This window comes from Lycorma delicatula, chromosome 5 (assembly GCF_047948215.1).
Source record: "Lycorma delicatula isolate Av1 chromosome 5, ASM4794821v1, whole genome shotgun sequence".
Taxonomy (NCBI): Eukaryota; Metazoa; Arthropoda; class Insecta; order Hemiptera; family Fulgoridae; genus Lycorma; species Lycorma delicatula.
Genome location: NC_134459.1, coordinates 57,689,623 through 57,708,696, shown reverse-complemented (window position 1 = coordinate 57,708,696; position 19,074 = coordinate 57,689,623). Strand labels below are relative to the sequence as shown.

General features: G+C 33.0%; 1 long non-coding RNA gene across 2 annotated transcripts in view; it reads left to right on the top strand.

Annotated features, from left to right (window-relative positions):
* Nucleotides 1-4,575, top strand: part of LOC142324981 (uncharacterized) — a 37,057-nt gene extending 32,482 nt beyond the window's left edge. The window contains exon 3 of one of the 2 annotated variants that reach the window (XR_012756462.1): nucleotides 3,563-4,575. This is a non-coding gene — a long non-coding RNA (uncharacterized LOC142324981). Of the gene's footprint in view, nucleotides 1-2,402; nucleotides 2,459-3,562 lie in introns of those variants that run through there. The other variant, XR_012756464.1, reaches the window with a different exon arrangement.
* The last annotated feature ends 14,499 nt before the right edge of the window (nucleotides 4,576-19,074 follow it).

The window sequence follows — 19,074 nt, the reverse complement described above, 5'->3', positions numbered from 1 at the left end:
AGTTTCATTTTTATTTACAGATTATGTAGACAAAAATCTCTTTTCTGCAAGTAATTTAGATCTTTGTTTATAAAAATTCTATCTTGAATTAGGTGAAAATAAATTACTTTTACAGAAGAAAAACAGGGGGTAATCAAAAAGTTATCTACCTATCTTAGAAAGAGTGGTGCCAGAGATTTTTATTTTTCAACATAGGTCCCTTGCACTTCCACACACTTGCTCCATTTAGCCTGCACAGAGGTTATGCCAGAGTAAAAAAACTTTTATCTTCCTCCTCAAAATAGCCTGAAACAGTTGCTTTCAATTCATCATTGTCGTGAATATGTCTACCCCGAAGGTTTTTCTTGAGGTTTCCGAATAGAAAAATATCACTTGGGGCCAGGTACGGACTGTACGGATGATGAGGAAGTTCTTGAAATCCACACTCCCTCAAAGTTGGCTTTGCAACATGTGATGAGTGGACTGGAACATTGTCGTGCAAAAGCAAGACACCTTTCATTCGCTTCCCTCGCTTCCTTTATTGCTACTGGTAGTTTCTGAAGATAATCAGCGTAGACATTAACATCCCATTCCGGTAGGAGAAGATACCCACCTAGTGATGTTGCGGTCGCCGCCACCCCCCCCCCCCCCCAATTCTCACCCTGTTGGGCTTTAGTCGTCTATCACCCTCTGACTTTTTACATTACATAGTAATAAGCCTGGCCTCGTTGGGATACCACCGAGACATTTGCATCAGGGATTTAATAACTCAGCTTATTGCCTTCGCTGAAGGCCTCGTCCGGACATCTTGAATGTCCTACATCGTCTACTAGCTAACCGAGCTCACAGAAGCGCAAACCCCACACCTAGTTCTACTTATTATGAGCCAATTTCGTGAATGTCTCGTAATTCGAGGCAAAATAAACACAACATACCACCAAACATGTTGATGCGCAACAATGAAATTTAGTCCTAGTTCCCTTAGTAAAACTCAGCTTACGCTTTAATAAACCCCTAACTTAGGTTAATTATTGACTCCAGTCTGGTCCACTAGGGAGAGGTGGACAGACCTCCATAGACATTACCAGTGGTGACAGTCTGCTTGTGCTCCATGTATTCAGTCAACAAAATTCCTTCACTATCCCAAAAAAGTGTGACCATGAACTTCCCAGCTGGTGACAGGGTCTTGAATTTTTTGGGTGTTGGGGATCCTTTGTGTTTCCACTGTGTGAACTCTTGTTTGGTCTCAGGATCCCAATAGTGAACCCATGTTTCATCACCATTCACCAAACTACTGAAAAAAATCTGTAAGATTCCTTTCACATAGCTGCAAGTTCTCCACACTCAACTGTGCACGACATTGCTTCTGATGTGGTGTGGGGTTTTGTGGGAACCAATGGGAACTGACAGTTGTCATATGAAAATAGTCATGAAATATTGTTATAATGGTTCCTTCAGATACCCCATAAATCCTCACATTCTGTAGCAAATATTGCAATCCTAACACGCCTGTCTTCCATAATCAATCTGTCCACTTTCTGGCAGATGTCAAGTGTGGTTGTTTCCACAGGTCTTCCGCTGCGGGGATCATCTTCGATGGATTCCCTTCCCCACATAAATTGTTTGAACCAGAATTTCACTTGGTTTTGTGAAGGCACATTATCACCAAACACAGTCACCACCCTACCGTGGATATACTTCAGACATTTCCCTTCATTGGTGAGAAAGTTTATGACTGATCGATGCTCCAATTTCTGCAAATCCGTTACCATAGCCAGGTTACTAACTTTGGAGGACTACTGCATCAACATGTGCAAAAGAAATTCAATCACAATTAGGTCATAGCACACACATATTATGAACTACATATAGGTATCAAACACATCTCAATACGTAACTTGCAACACCCTTAGGTAGATAATGTTTTGAGTGCCCCTCGTATATATTATTGTTATAGAAGAAATGGGGTACTGAATCCAATTAGTGAAAATCTTTTTGCAGTTGCTAAGTTACCGGTTGAGATTCACGACCAGTTCATCAAAATGCCTGCTGATAAGACATTACAACTACAATTCACATCTGGAGACTTAGGTACATTTCAGTTTCGCTTGCTCATCGAAAAGCATATGAAAATTTAGTCAGAGAAGCTTTGGAAATATTAATCCCTTTCTTCATGTCTTACGTCTGTGTAAAGGGTTTTTCATCTATTTTTCTACTAAAAATTAAATATAAGAATTGTCTTTTATCGCTTGAAAATAATATTTGCTTTCTAACATAGATTCACATACGAAGAAACTTTTAAACGAAAAACAGACGCAACTATCTCATTAATTTATTTTCTTTACATGTATACTTATAAATATAAGTAAAATGTTTATAATAAATGATTTTTTTCAAATAAAATGATTTGTGTAATGTTATAGGCTAATTTCACGACCCCCCAATTTCATATCATTGTGATCCCCAGGTTGAGAAACACTGGCTTAGGTAATTGGCAAGTTTTTTAGTCTCATGATGTGGTAAGTGGTAGTTGCAGAATCGTGTTGTCTTCCATAAAATTACTTATATATTACTTATAAAGTTTTAATTTTATATTAGATAAATGTTTACAGACATGCAAACATCTCTACAGATTAATACTTAAAAGTTGTATTGAGTATCCTAACATTTTGACCAACCTAACATTCAGATCAGCAAAAATGTTATATCAAATCATTATACTGTATATATATATATATATATACTGTATATATATATAGTCAACATATATAATATATATATATTATATATGTTGACTCATATATGTGAAAAAAATGTTATCATTTTTAAGAATAACAACATTAATGCCAGGTTTACTAAAAAAAAATAGAAATGAAGTGACCTCTTAGCTGAATATACTGCTGCATATCAGTATGCCAACCCCATTAAAATCCAGTTGAACTTTACCTCTTTCTTTATTCATCAAAGGATCTGACTATGTAGTGAACTTCATTGCTTTCATAAACAGCAACTCAGATGTCTCTTATGACACAGTGAAAAGGAAAAAGAGAACAGTTACAAACTTAAACTACTTAAGGCCAAACAATACTCGGATACATAATGCTGATTAAAAAAAAAAACGAAAGGAGATTCAGACTTAATTGGTTTAGAGGAATATGTTAATAAGAATTAGATACAGCTAAATTTTGAATAAATATTATAATTTTTCATTACATAAAGAAACAAATGCTTTGAGGCTTCTGTTAAATATATTATTAAATTAACCTTCTAGTCATTATATTGTAAACATTTACAAGAATTACACTTTAATGATTAATATCTTTTGCCCTAAGAATGTTAAACCCAAAGCAGAAAATTTAAATTAAACGCTTTTTCACTTTTCCAAAAAATAAACTTTTATTTTTTATTGATAGAAACGGCCGTCTGTAATGGGAAAGGAATATAGAACTTGTAGACAGGTTTTTATTAATTTTAGGTAGTTAAGTGAAGTTCATGATCTGCTATATTATCATTATTTAATGGATTGGATGAAATTTACAATTTGGTGATACTTTATATTGATGCATCATTTTTTCTGTTTCAGATAGAAAATTGTGAAAATCATTGCAATCAAAAAAATGTTAATTAACATATTACAATAATTAGTTTATACTATAAGTTTAATGGATGAAATTTAAGGCTGAAAATTAGCAAAGTTAAAAACAGAAATTCATAAAAAGAAGTTACAACATTGCTTCAAGTAATAAAAAAAAACTTTTTAAAAATAAGTTACTTCGTAAAATAAAATTGTATCATAATCACCTGATATTTCTGAAATTAGTGTTTATATAAGTATTTTAAAAGGATAATTTTTTGCTAAGTACAAAATATACTTGTAAATCACTGTAATTTAAATATAATAAACCATAATGTCCTTGATGAAGCACCAAATAGGAATGAATTTAGAAACATATGCGCAATAAAAAAAAAATAGGAGAATTACTAGAAGTGGCATTTATTACTTATAATTAACTGTAAAGGAAAAAATGAAAATCATGAAAAGGAAAATAAATATTATACTCATGAATTCAAGATGATCAACATATTTTTTTTTTTTAAATTGGGTGCAATCTGTGATTTGTTATGGTGTATTATATGAAATGATGTATATTGTCATTAGAAAATGTTGCAGGCTTCATTAAACATGCTAATTAAAATGATGTGCAATAAACTCAGAGATTGGAGTTATCACAAAAGTTGTTTTACAGGGACTTTTGTTATTTAATATTAGTCCTTATTTGAAAAATCACTTATGATATTAGTAATAAAAATGTTAACTTTTTCATTTTCTTTTTTTTGCATTACATAGGTTTGGAATGTTCACATTCAGAGATATCAATCATCTGTGTTTGAGAAGCATGTTATATTGCTGTGCAAAATTACTTATTAGGTATAATATTGATACACATGAGTTTAGCTCAGTGATGCCTTTTAAAGGATTGTTAAATTATTTATTAGATTGTAATTACAACTAGGTTACCTGTTTTTAATTTTAGCTTAATTCATAAGGAAAAATGTTATTTGGCGATGATAATCGAAATTGATTAACAATTAATAATAAAATTAGATGTCTTTATTTTAAATTTATGTATTCTTCTATGAAGAATTGACATATGCACCTTCATCATAGAAATTTTTATAAGAATTCATCAATATTGAACCGTGATTTATTTTTATGCTTTCCCCAAATTAATTTATACTGAAACTTACTTATTGAGTTTCTTTTCATTACTTAAGTAATAAGTAAATCTTACGATATTTCTTTGAGTAACTTAAAACTTCAAAATTTTTACACACTGTAATTTATTTTACTTTATATATATATTTTAAATAAGCAGATGTAAATTGTTTTGTTGACCAAATCCATTCCTGTAAATCAACACAAGACTTTTGACTCATGGTTTTTGAGCAGCCTAGTTATTTATTAATTTTTTTAATTTTGTTGATTTCTTTTTTTTAATTTACTTCATAAGTTATATATTAATGATCAACTGTATATAATGGTAGCAAAAAAAAAAAGAAAAGACAATTACAATGCAGAATAAATATTCAGAGTAGTCATAAAGTCTGAAACCAATGGCGATATTGTGTCTGCTAACCACTGATTACAGTCAATCGCATAATTGAATTTTCATTCAATAATAAGACCCTCATGACATCTACCTTCACCCTTGAATGTATCTTAAAAAATTCTTTTCTATTTACCATTATTAATTAATCCACTATATTTTTTAACTTGAAAAATCTACAATTGGTCATCTAAAACTACCTTCCAATAATTTTTTTCTCATTCTTGCATCAGATTTTCTTCTAATTTTAATAAATAAAAAATTTTATGCAATCTTGCTTAAAATATGTTAGTTTCTAACCCACACATGGTGGGTTTCTTCCTCGTGGCACGCCAGGCATGCATCAGAGTGATCAAGCCCAAACCGAAGTAGATGCGACCTAAAACCACCATGGCCTGTCAGGTACTGCATGAGGCAGTAATCTTAACGAGCCATGGCACCTGTTAATCCGCCTGACATTACCTATCATACGGTGTGTCCAGCGCCCTTTTTCGTTATTGTGCCAGCTCTGTTGCCAGACGTTGGTCATCTCCTCCAATATAAGAGTACATTGCCTGTTTCTGTATTCAGGAGGAAGAGCCCTTATCTCCCAGTTTCTCCTCCGTTGCTCCACTATCAAATCCATGGGGAGAAATCCTTGCAGGACATTTCCCCATGACAGAGACAGTTCTAGAGACAACAGAGACCGCTCCAGAGACAGTTCTATATGCAGAGATAACACGGAGGCAGCAGCGTCTGTGATGTGCCTCCACTGCCCAACTGTATTTGACACACACCATAGCTCCCGCCCTCACCTCCGCACCATATAGGAGTGTGGAGCAGGCCACGCTGATAAGAAGCTGTTTCCTATGTTGTTTCGGGCGTATATATTTAGGTACCCCATGCATGTGTAACGATTGTACAATAGCCGCATGGGTAATGCTGTTAAAAGCGTTTCTGACGTCTACGAAGACTAGCACGCACATCCTACCGTGGACTGGCCACCGTCATTCCATATTATTCTGTATGCCGTCTCGCAGGTATCGCATCAATGGTAGACCTGCCCTTCTGGAAGCCAAATTGTCTTGAATAGAATCCACCCGAGTCTTCAACAGCCTCAACTAATCTGTGTTGGAGCTTGCGTTCCAGTACTTTTGCTACTGCATCCAGTATACCAAGCGGCCTGTAAGAGGAGAGTAGGTCAGGGTCTTTCCCGGGCTTGTTGACGAGTACTAGTCTTTTCCTTCTACAGGCATGCATTGTAATTTTCCAGAAGTGCATCAGGATCAGCCTGTGCTGCCGTCTTGATCACTAGATTCGGCAGTAGGTCCGGGCCGGTAAACTTGTCTGCTGGCATGCGTGCCACAGCGACTGCCAGCTCTTCTTTGGTGAAAAAGGATGGAGGCTCCTCATCGCCACACTCATCCATTCCAACAGGTTGGCCACGGGGAAGAGCCCTTGAATGATTTGACTTATCTTGTTTCTATCCCGAGTAGCAAGTACCCTGGGTCACAAGTCTCTTTTAACAAAAATCCGGTAGGACTCAGATCCAGGGATCTGAGTCAACTTCAGCTAGTAGACGTCGATAGCAGAATTTCTTGGACTCGCGTATGAGCATACCGAGTTGTCTCCTGCTCTCCTTAAATTGGGCGGTGTATAGTGCCCTGAGCGAATCAGGGCACGCGCGTATGACCAGTCTCCTGTGACACTCCTTCCATTTCTCATTTATGTCATGGGTCCACCAGTCAACAGGTGGATGAGCCTTACCACAATATCTCCTTGGAACATTGCATCACAAGCTTCTTTGATAGTGTCAATCAGATGAGAGGCTTTCTCCTCCGCTGAGTCTACTCCAGCGAGACCCCGAAAGTCGAGAGTTTCAGCTAATGCCCCTGCATCGAGAGTCCTAACACTCCAACCTGCTACCGTATTCACACCAAGCTTATGATTATCATTATCAATGAGAGTCATAACTATGGATTGGTGGTCGCTGGCGGAGAAGTCCTCCCATACTCGCCAGCCACGAATCCGTGCAGCCAATCCCGGTGAAGCAAAGTTAAGGTCGACGCAGAGCCAGTCGACCTCCTCCTTATGTGTACGCAGTACCTTTGTTAAGGCCCACCATACCCAATGCCGCAGTAGTCTCCACCTTTATTCTGCCTCTAACACTCGTTCATGTAGTAGACCAAGCGTTAAAATCGCCGGCTAAGATAGCCGGCCGGAGTGCAAGGAGTTCTCTCCAAATAGACGTCAGAGTCTCAGTGTACCATTCGATGGATGTATCAGATGAAATATAGCACGCATAGAAGTACACGCTGCCTATCCAAACCCTGACAAATCCTAATCCTTGATACACCACTCTAGCTGCCGTTTGTTTGCGCATCCATATGGCAGCAGTCTTATCGTCCGACAGGATCCATCCCAGTCTAGGATGAGAGAGATACAGCTTTGAGATTCCTCATCTCCAAGGCGTTTCTCGCCACCATATCATCAGCCAACCTCGCATGGTTTAGATTAACTTGTATAATCTTTAGGTTCATTGTTGTGACATAGTCCGGCCGATCCTCCCTCGGTAGACACCGTCAGTCTTCCTCCCAGCCATGCTAGGACAGGTGAGGGAGCCGGTACGGTGACCCTCCTTATCGCAGGTCATGCACTCTTAAGTTACACCACAATTAATCGCCCTATAGCCCATACATCCACAATTAAAGGAGGCTCCAGATCGGTCTATTCCGCAACAGTTCCTGGCAGCATGACCCTCTTCAAAGCAGCAGTAACATCGTAGAGGCTCCTCTCTAACATCGTCTCTACAGGAGACAAGGCCGATCCTCACACGGCTCTTCTCTGCAATGAAGGCAGCCATGGTAGCCGGCAATCCTAGTTTCTCTGTATCTAGTCCTCAACGTGTACTGTATGTTATCAGGCAGCTTGGAACCAACAACCTTGCGTAATCCTGTTGTTATCCTCTTCCTGTATATCGTTTTCTAGGTCTCTAATGCGCAGGACAGTAGTTCTAGTTCTTGTGTCACAGTTCCCTCCTTGATAATAGCAGTGACTGCCTGCTTAAATTCTCCCTCATTCTTCTTGTCTTCTCGTACTTTTATCCACATTCGTTCTCCCGCCCTCCGAATGGAGAGAATCTCTGCAGCTGGAGACACCATAACCCCAGTACGAACTGTCTTCAGCAGCTCTGCGTATGCAGCATTATATTTCAGAATTATCGTTTCCGTTTTGCGTTTGTGAAAAGACTGTGCTTCACTACCCGTAAAGGGGAGTTTTCCTCCTGGGGCAATTATATGAATTCTTTCCCCTGTCTTTCTCCCTTCGCATTCCCATATCTTCCTGGTGAGAGTGACAGTCGCAGGACCATAAATCACCGCCTGTATTGGACCTAACTTCCGGCCGTTAATCCTCCTGACCTTACCAACGACGTCTATATGATCCTGCTCGAGGTCGTTGCTTCCTCCAGAATCCACATATGCCAGGTGGAATAAGTTCTTAACTGGGACCCCTTCTCCCATGTCTTCTCCAATGAATTTAGCCTCAAGGGAAACTGTCTGAATGTTTCCAGCCTTAATTCCTGAACCGTTAAACAGCCACACAATTTGCGGGTGCCTTGTTGCCAATTTCTATATACTCAGTTTCTATATTCAATTTATATACAATTTCTATATTCTCTGATATATTCTTTATAACAATGATTGCAATGGTGTCTATTGCGCCATTTCTTTTATCTGTACTTCATAGAAGTTATAACAGTACGCATTTTTAGACGTGCGGGGCTGAACTGATTATCACCATCAACTGGTAACAAATGGGGTGCCCCTGGCACGCTGCTTTGGAAGGTGCCATGGGGGGGCTCTTATAACATGTGTGCAAACAATCATCCGATTTTCAAAATTCAAATGGGGTATTTGCTAGTGTGTTGAAGTTTAACTTTTGCACGCACAGGTACACTTTATCTAACAGATCACGGTTATTCGAAAATGTATTTATATATATAAAAAAATTATCTGTTTGTATTTGCATCACATGAGAACCAATCAACCGATTATTTTCTAATTTGCAGTATAAAATTTGTGTTATACCAGGGAAAGTTTTAAGCCATCGACCGAAGCCCTAGCTCCTTTGATGGTTAGGATATTAAAAATATTCATTAATTCTTCGCCCCCAAGGAGGGTGAATTTGTGACTTAAAGATATTCATTAAGGAAAAAACAGATTATTCCTTTTACTTCATTATTTTATTTCCACCATCGTGGCAAAGAAATAAATTATGAATTTTTTGTCGTCGAAGGTGTGTGTACGTTAAGTTACTATAGTTATTATTCTATCTTATACAATTTAGTTTCTTTTTCAGATTTCTATAAATCCTGAATACTACAATTATTATTTATCAGTATTATTCTCACAACCTTCAACTTCTCCAGTTTGAATCCCTTATTTCATTATTTCATGACTCCACAAGTCCCCACTCCCCTAAGCATGATCTTTTCAGCCCACTGCTTTGTGTGCTTGTTTTCTATCATCTATCAAATGAGAAAATAGAGATGAGTACAGGAGAGTTACAGAAGAGAGAAAAAACACAAGAAAAGGACAAAGAGGATTTTTATGCTTCTTATGAAAAGTTTGGACTTTTCGTTCACTAAAATAACTATATTAACATGATAACTGATAATATCGTTTTGTTATGCACTTTTCTTTACATAAAAGCTGTTTTCACTATTAAATATTCATTAATTGATATCTTCACATGTCTTTACAATTTTCTCATCATGCAAAATGAAACGGCCATTTTTATTCTGAAACATCAAGCAAGCATCATTTCATATATATGTAAGCAAGATGGCCAATAAATTCAAGAGATGTATAGACATCTCTTGAATGTTGATGTTGATTATTTCTTTTTTCTAAGAAAATAAATAGTTTTTTCTTAGAAAAAAGAAATAATCAACATACATTTTAACAAAAATAACTAATATTGCAATCACCAAAAATACAATTTTCATTGTAGAAGTGTTAGTCATGCAAAAACTTGAAAAATATTACAAAAATTCACTTGCCAAGAGTCTGTTTCACTACATAACCAAAGATTGGTTTAGAAAAAATACAACAAAAAACTATCTAGCTACTTAATTGTTAAAAGCAATAATATCAATTTAGAGTAACATTATTTTGTAACTGAAACAGTCCCTTGGTGAATGAATTTTTGTAATATTTTCCAAGTTATTGCACAATTTAATTTATTTTTAAATTAAAAATTTTTAAATATTATTAAATATTTTTTCTCTGCATTTGAAGCAAAGAATTGTATTATAGAGAAGTTTGAGAGTAGCAGGTAGTATTCAATCTCTTTGTATATCAATTTTTTTCAGATTCAGAGCAAACACTTGTTTTTTGAGGGATATCTTCACACTGAAGGTATTTTCGGTGGTTTGTATTATTTAAAAATGATGAATAATACATTCAACATTACTTTTAACTATATTAATAACGAAAAGAATAATCTTATTAAAAATCAATAATCAAGATATAAAACTAGGTAAATATGGTACTTCGTAGCAATTCTTACATATGAGATTAAGTTCTTTCAATTGACTCCATGAGGATCCTGCACCACCTGCTTCTTGTCCTCTAAAACCGACTTACCAAACCAATCTATTCTAAAGTTTGTCAGATACTACACCTTCCAAGGAAAAGAAATATATACTCCTTCTCTTCCAAATTACATGATTAAAATTGTTCTCCAGCCTCTAAGGAGCAGAATTGAAAGATAGCATGTAACCTCTACATCTAAAATTGATTCCCTAAAATTTATTAATTATTCAGTTCTTAAATAGAGCAAGTCCGCTAAATTTAAATGTATGATAAATTTTATGAAATTCCAACCCAGCTATCCCATCTAACTATTAGTACTAATTTCTTCTCCAACCTTATCTATAACTTTGTATATAATAAACACCCACCTAGCTTAAGATAACAGAAACCATTTTAATGGTAATTCCTACTGCATAATGCCCTTCTTTATTACACTACGCACCTGTTTGCCTAACACTTTACCGACAAGCTTTGGAGGCAACCTACTTTCTGGAAAATCTATTATATGTATATATATATGTGTTTAAAATACCAACTTACTAACTGCTCTTAGGTCATATACCTGTCTCCAGAAAATGAATATAATTAGGTGTTTTACTTAGGTCAGATAAAATTTGTTATAGTGTCTACCTCTAACACATTTCCAGCTCTTACTCTGCCCTGTATTTTGGCGTTGTACATAACAATTGCTTTACATGCTGAATTAAATGCTTTAAGTTTCAATGAATATGGAGTATGGTCCCTAACACTTAAAGCTGTGTATGAAAATTTATGAAATTTTTTTAGAATATAAAAACATTACCCTGAGATTCTAACTAAGAATCTTCCTGATGAAAGGCAGAGATATTAATTCTTATTGTGGAGGTTGACAAATTGATTGAAAAATGACAAATTGAAAATGATTTGGTAAATTGTGACTAGGATTAAAAATGTTGTAATAACAAACCAAAATTATTTGTATGATTTTAAATTTATAATAATATATATTTAAATTTAAAACAAAAATTGAGTCAAAACATTTTCAAACAGAGTAAACGGTTTTGCATTGTTTAATTTACTTTCTAGTCAACCTCATCTGCAAAGATTACTATCTACTTATATATCCAAAGATAATAAAACTAGAAAATATTTTGATAGTAATTTGAAAAATTATTCATCGGTTAGATTTTAATTATTTGGATAAAACCATTGCAGTGTGCTTTATATGCAGGCCGTTGCTTAAAAGATACAAAGAATTTTTCTTTTATTTAATAAAAATATTTCATTTTTAAAAACTTCTCTCTTTTTCCTGTTTAGCCTCTGGTAACTACCGTTTAGATAATTCTTCAGAGGATGAATGAGGATGATATGTATGAGTGTAAATGAAGTGTAGTCTTGTACATTCTCAGTTCGACCATTCCTGAGATGTGTGGTTAATTGAAACCCAATCACCAAAGAACACCGGTATCCACGATCTAGTATTCAAGTCCGTGTAAAAATAGTTGGCTTTACTAGGACTTGAACGCAGGAACTCTCGACTTCCAAATCAGCTGATTTGGGAAGACGCGTTCACCACTAGACCAACCCGGTGGATTTCATTTTTAAAAACTGTATTTTTCTTAACATACATTGTTAAATAATATTAATGTGATAAATATTATTTAATGTATATTTAAATTCTTACTCAAATATTTTTCAGTTTATCGTCAAAATTATTATTTTATTCTGCATTGACATAATTAGTTTTATTTCTTATCTTTATTTTTATTTTATATAATTATGATATTTATTTATTAATATGAACCTCTTCTCCTTTTTTATTCACCTATTTTGTACTTAGTTTTGTAACTATGTAAGTTTTTCTATGCTCTTTCTTGAATCTTCCAAGCAAATACTGAAACAGATCCTTTTACTTTTGTGGCAATTATGGCTAGTAGAACAATTATATTAAAGGGCAAAGTATGGTGATATGGAAAAAAAGGGTATTGGGAGTTTTGCTAATCTTTAACTTTTAGGGCCCAACTAGTTCATCTACACCAAAAAAAAAAAAAATGTATGTATGTGTCACATTTCTTTTGGCCTTATATCTCTAGATTGACCAAACCAATTTTTTTTAAATCTGGTTCAGATATTTTTACATATGGGGCATTGATTAAATTCATTTTTTTTTCAGAATTCGTTAAGGGGTGAAGGGATAGCATGAAAAAACCAATTTCAATTTTCTTCAGAGGCATTTTAGAAAGAACTTTATTAAAGTAAATTTGTTACCTACAATGAATATAAATAATAAAAAAAGATTTTTTTCAGAAAATCAATCCGTAGCTCTTAAAACTGAAATTTATATTTTTGGTTCTTTTGCTCTATCTCCTTTCGGTTTAAATATATTTTAACAACTTTTTTGAAAGTTTATATGTCTACTTCATATACAATGCTATCAAGAAATGACCATAATTTTTTTTTTAAATTATAAGCCCCAGATCTAAAATGAAAAAAGGTTTTTTTGAAAATTTTCTTTTTATTACTTTGCCTCTGTTTGAGTGGGTGTTAGATTCTTTATTTAAAGGGAACAAAACATCAGTTCAATCAAATTTATACATTTCTTTAAAAATGTTATTATGTATAGATTATAAATTTAACTTAAATATTTTGTAAAAATGCATTCTCAACATATAAAAAAATATATACATAGAACTTTTTTTCTTAAGAAAAGGGACACTTTGATGCCGTAAGACCACTTCATTACTGTTTTTGAGAGAAATAAAATAAATTTGTTTTAACTTAAATGTCTTGTCAATATTTTATTTTAAAAAAAGTGAAAAAATATCAGTTATATTTTGAAGCTGGCACAACTTAATACAGATCTGAATGGTTCTTATATTATGGGTTTCTTATTTTATGAAAATAATAGCCATAATAAAGTAATTTTTATAAGTGTAATTATTATTTACCTTATCAAAGCGTTAAAAGTTGTCCTAACGATTATAAAATAATCTTGAATTAAAGTTATAATTAATTTATGAACTGGTGATAATCCAAATTCAATTAAAAAAAAAGTATTAAACTTTAATTCATTTTATTATAGTTATTGATTCATTTATCACTTAATTGTCTATAATTTTATACCGGATTATATGCATTCGCATAAGCCCATTCTCACCGGTTATTGCATAGTTATGATTCGTTTATGCGCTATCTTTACAATATTTTTCGGTAGTGTACCTACTTAATAAATGAAATCTTACATTGTAGCTGGCCAAACTTACTAACCGCACGGCTCTGAGAGCGCACTTAGCAGCCGCGTGTCTCTTGTTTGGTAGAATTATGTTGTTGTGAGACCAAGAAAAACACAGACTCGTGCGAACAAGGACGGACGATGGTGTTCTGCGTCGCGCACACCTACTGCTGCACTCTCACTAGGCAATTAAATTATGCTCGTTATTGTTGACGCGCTCATCGCATCAGTTTAGTCTTTTTTATTAGAGCAAATTTTATTGTGTACTTGGCCTCCCGAAAAAAAGTATCTCTTCGTGGATAGCAAACTACCTTGGAACATTTAAATACGACAGAAATGTTTTATATTGTCGAGTTTGAAAAATATTTCGTGAACAAAAAGGTTTCAAATAGACCAGCATATCAAGATAGAAGCAGTGATTTCTATTCCAAAGGTAAACAAAAAACCACTTTAGCATAGATTTATGTGAATCATTCTTACAAGTAATATTCTTCTTCACAAACTTACAAATCCTACCTTCAAAGATTTTCTGCAAAAATATTGCTTGAATCAAAATACACCAGATGAATTAACATTGTGTAAAAATTACATATAAACAATTTACCTACATGTTCTCGAATAAATATGCAATGAACTTTAAATATAGCATTATTTAGATTTCAGCTGACGAAATTACCGACAGTTGTGGATGTTACATTGCGAATTTAATTGTTGGTGCATTAAAACTGGAGCCTTCTTCCTATTTGTTGGCCTGCAAAAACCTTGAAAAAACAAATCATTCTATGATCGCCAGATTTGTGATGAGGGAATTAAAAAAATATTTCCTGAATCTTCTGCAGATGAAAGTGTTTATATTTCTCTCAGATACTGCTCCCTATATGATCAAGGCAGCCAAAGCCCTCAAGTATTTTATCCCAATTTGATTCATGTGATGTGCTTTGCTCATGGAGTACATTGATTCACTGAAGAAGTGCGATCCATGTTTGGGAATGTAAAGATTTTTTGGGATTTCATCAACAAAGAAAGTGTTTCTTAAGGCACCTGCTCACAATAAGGCCTATAAATAAGAACTGCCAAATGTGCCTTTACCTCCCGAACCAGTGGTAACTCAATGGGGAATGTGGATTGAATCTGTATTGTTTTACAATACAGATTCAATCCACATTTCCCATGTAGTCGTTTACTACATCTTTGATGTAGTAAACGACTTCAATAGTGCAGAGGCTATGGCAGTTTGTCAGTCCAAGGAAGCATTTAACGATTCTAGTATTAAAAAAACATAGCTATGATTAGCACTCTTTTCCCACATACCTTCTTTCTTTCTTTCTTTCTTTTTTCCTGTTTAGCCTCCGGTAACTACTGTTTAGATAATACTTCAGAGGATGAATGAGAATGATATGGTATGAGTGTAAATGAAGTGTAGTCTTGTACATTCTCAGTTTGACCAATCCTGAGATGTGTGGTTAATTGAAATCCAACCATCAAAGAACACCGGTATCCACGATCTAGCATTCAAATCCATGTAAAAATAACTGGCTTTACTAGGACTTGAACGCTGGAACTCTCGGCTTCCAAATCAGCTGATTTGGGAAGACGCGCTCACCACTAGACCAATCAGGTGGGTTTTTTCCCACATACCTGCGAGTATTAAAAAGCTTGAAACTCAAGGTTTGGCGTTGACTGAATCTATTCAGTTAATGAATAAAATCCACCAAATGAACTCCGCATTGCCAGAGGTATTCCTGTGTAAACTTAAAGAAAAATTTTAAAACATTTTGAACAATAACCCAGGCTTTGAACCTTTGTTTCAAATTGATAGTTGTAATAATGGGACAGGTGAGCTTTTGCCAGAAACAGTAAGTGCTAACATAGCACCCAAATTCAAATACTGCTCAATTACTTCAATAGATGTGGAATGATCATTTTCCACTTATAAAAATACTTTAGTAATCGAAGACACAATCTTACTACCAAACATTTGGAACTGTACCTGATTGTTAACATTTACAAAAAGTAACAAAATGTTAAATAATTGTTAATTATCGAATTTATTGATATGTTATTCAACTACTTACTAATTATGCTGATTTTGAAATAAAAAAACTAAAAATTACTATTTTTTTTTATTTAAAGTTGCATATTTTGACACTTTTCATGCAAATTTTAAGCATTTTTCGTGTGTATTTGCATGCATACTTCAAGTTTTTAATGTTGCATATAATCCAGTTTCTATCTATAATACTAACATAGTCAGTATGTTGTAATTTTCTTTTTATGTTGACTTTTGACAGAATATTCAGTATTGTAGAAACAGACTAACAATTCTCTTGTGACACTTACTGTACTGACTTCAAAGTCAGAACTTTTTTTTTGATTCTATCTCACACCTTTCTATTTATCCATCCACCTAGATAAAAAAAACTATATAAACTTAATTAGTAACAACATTTATTGCATATTTTCATTGTGATGAAGTGTGTGGGAATTTGAAACCACTTTTCCAGTTAAATTTACTTCATATTATATAAAATATTATTTTCATTATGGACTTGAAAACTATAAGAAAAATATTATCTTGTGGTTTTTAATTGTTCTCATTATTATTTTAAATCCAATGTGGAGGTAAATAATATACATATTTATGTACTATTTCATTTTTATTTAATGATAATGTAGAAAAAATTTCTTATCTGCTAGTAATCTAGATCTCTGGGAACTACCAATGTTTCATGTTTATAAAAATTTCATTCCATATTAGGTCAAAATTTAATTAGGTCAAAATATGAGATAATTTTGACCTAATGTCAAATTAATTAATGAATCTACAATATGTATAATTGCAACCACGAGACAATTGGGGCAGATATCTGAATCCAGTTGTAAAAAGTAACCTGTATTATTCAAAGTCTGTAGAAAATGTTAACCTACTATAAAATTCAGTAGAGTTTTAAGATTTTAACCAAACATCAAGCAGTATTATGGTTTATTATTAAATTATATATTCTAGCTAACTGGTGGCTGTGATCAAGTGTTTAGATTTGTTGCTGTTATATTCCAACATAAAATTTGGATGTTAAAATTGTTTTAGTACAAAAAGTGACATATTATTACAAAATAATAAGTTTTATAATTTTTTATTCTGCAATTTAAATTTTAAAATAGCCAGCAAAGAGTTGTCGACTTTCGTGGGAAAGTTATGGCTACAGAGAACTTCACCCTGATAGACTAATTTTCCTCCGCTTTGGAGGAAAATTAGGGGGAAAATTTAAAGTATGCAAGTAAAGACTTATGTAAAAAAATTGTTCTCTGAATAAAATTTTGAGATATATGAGCCATGATGAACCTTCCTACCCCTTTTGGTTAACCAGAACAAAAATTAATTAGAATTAATAACCTGTATTCAGAAGTTATAATACAAAATGTCATACATCAACTGATCTATTCTGAAGACATCAAGGAAAAAACAGGACAATATAGAATTCATCCTTTTTTAATTTTTCAATGTTAAATTGTGTTTACTGGTTAAAGCGAGTCATGAAAAGTCAAGATCTGCAAAAACCCCATCGTAGAAAATTTCACCTGATTAGAATACTTTCCTTTATATGTTATACAATATACCTATATGGCTAGGAAAGAAAGAAATTTATGAATTCATGTTATATAAAATGGCAATCATCCAATTTCCAGACAGAAAGAACTTTCTATGGAATTCAGATTATAAAACAATAAAATTTGTATCACAAACTATATAGAGATTTTTTTTAAATCTTTTATAATCATTAATTTAATTTTTCACTATAATACTGAAATAAAAAGAGAAAAATATTTCTAATTCATTACATTCTACAAAATATTAATGTAATTGATATTTTATATTCAAATAAGTAAATAACAGTGTGAAATCTGAATAGAGATATTTACTCTATTGTGAACATAGTTTTTGCTTGGCTTAATACATAATCTCATACTGCATTAGACTGTTATTTGTTGATTTATTGCAATCTTATTAATTTTCTGGGTATTACCAAAGTATTATTTTCTACAGATTTTATAAAATATATGTAATGTTTTTTTTTTATAAACTAATAATAAAGCTCTGCCTTGATACTCCAGCGTTAGCAATTTTATATCTCATAAATTTATTATAGTTGTTTAAAAATTAATGTTAAAAACCTACAATCCCTAGTAATATGGACTCAAATTCCATTAGGGTGAGGTTTTTGATTAAGTATTTTTTGTAAGTAAGAAAAGGTTTGTTTGAAAATACTATGTCTTTAAAAAAATACCCAAAACTTAAATACTACATTTCAAAGAATGAATTGTTAGTTACAAAAATGTTCTACTTTATTAGTTAATGAACAAGAAAAAATGTATCATGTAAACCATGAAAAATATTATAATATATCTTTAAGTTAAGAGAATAATCTAATCCAAATGTGGTTTTTAGAGAATATCAGTCTGTTTGTGTTAGCAGATTCTTAAAATAGGTAGAGATCAAATCATAAGAAAGAGTAACTAAAACATTTTTCCACTTCTTTTTGTATTTTTGGCTGTATTGAATATTTTTATATCTGATGGCAGATACAAACCTATCTATCTCTGCAACTTTTAAGTTTAATTATATTTTTAATTAATTTTTTTATTATTACAAAAATAACTTATTCTGAAGAAGTAACGATTTCTGCTAAAATGCTTAACAGAAACACAAAACAAAAAAGTGAAAAGAATGTTTAACATTTTAATAAATTAATATATTTTGCTGCTTGGATGCAATTTGTTTTAAAATGTTAATTTTTAATTTAAGTTTGTTATGATGCAATTGGACCTCCTTTCTATACTCCATAATTTATTGTCCTAATTCCAAATTTTACTCATCGAAGAACAATAAAGGTATAAATAAATAATTTTTTATTAATTGAACATTTTTTAATTTATTCCTACTTTTATCAAAATGATATTCACTGTTATATTATAGATGTCAGAAGGAGATTAGCATTGATCCACCCTTCTTAGTTAAAATTTGCTTTTTTTGTACATTGCAAATAATGATAAAGCAAAAAACATGAAATAATGCCCAAAGGGCATCATATCGTAATTAAAAACTTCTCTTTTATCCTGTTTGTTAAATTTTTTCATGTAGCTGTGATTACTTGTGATTTATATTACAGAATAAGAAAAAATACATTCCAGTATCGATTGT